Here is an 883-nt window from a genome sequence, read left to right as displayed (position 1 = left end):
AGAGGAGGGAACGTTCGTTCCAGCGAGCGAGCAAACAAAGAGGCAGACGAGTAAGTAAAAATGTGGAACCTGTTGCCGCTTCGCTTCGTTTCAGTCACTTTGAATCCATCCGCCTCTATTAATCGTGGGAATGTTTTGACATGTCTTGAGGCCTTGAAAGTGCTGTAAAAGTGTGCGTGTTTTCCTATTTGTGATTCGTGGGAGCGTGCGAATGATTCGATGTCACGTACAAATGTGGAATTTGTCACAACAATGTGTTGAGATCTCGAGCGCGCGCCATCGCTCCTTCGTTTGCTCGCTCTCTTGCATTGGGAAATGATTTTGGCCACAAGCTCGGCAAGTTGTGGCAAAATGATTTCTCTCCTCCCTGTTATGTTAGTTTTTCTTTTACTCCTCACTCGTCTACGGGACGCCGTGAGTATCGGAAGCGGTTTACCCGGATAAAACGTTGAGAGAGTAAGCAAAGGAAAAAATGAAGCCTACAACACGGGGTATTCCCAGGCGGTCACCCATCCAAGTACTAACCCCGCCCGACAGGGCTTAACTTCGGTGATCGGACGAGAACCGGTGCTTTCCCTGTGGTATGGTCGTAGACAAGGGAAAACAGCTGAAATTTGGCTGGTTATCGGTTATGTTTGATCTGTACTAGCCCTAATTTGGTTACTCTAACCCTAAACCCCAACATCGTTACCCTAACCCTAACCCCAAAATCGTTACCCTAACCCTAAATTTGGTAGCCTAGACCCTAAGCCAAACGTCATCTCCTAGAGCCCGCGCACATCTTGAGAAGCGTCCATTTGAGGCAATATATCTCACTGGGGGTGGGGTGGGGGGGGGGAGTAGAGATAAATCAAGTTTGGTAAATATTCTAAAGAACACCATC

The 883-nt window shown here is 47.7% G+C and overlaps 1 non-coding gene across 1 annotated transcript; it reads right to left on the bottom strand.

Annotated features, from left to right (window-relative positions):
• Nucleotides 1–476: 476 nt before the first annotated feature.
• On the bottom strand, nt 477–595 carry LOC148738571 (5S ribosomal RNA). The gene has a single exon (XR_015998001.1). It is a non-coding gene; the product is annotated as a 5S ribosomal RNA (ribosomal RNA).
• Between the last annotated feature and the right edge of the window lie 288 nt (nt 596–883).

This window comes from Stylophora pistillata, chromosome 2 (assembly GCF_964205215.1).
Source record: "Stylophora pistillata chromosome 2, jaStyPist1.2, whole genome shotgun sequence".
NCBI classification, from domain to species: Eukaryota; Metazoa; Cnidaria; class Anthozoa; order Scleractinia; family Pocilloporidae; genus Stylophora; species Stylophora pistillata.
The sequence above is the reverse complement of the archived record's forward strand: the minus strand, read 5'-3'. Positions and strand labels throughout refer to the sequence as shown.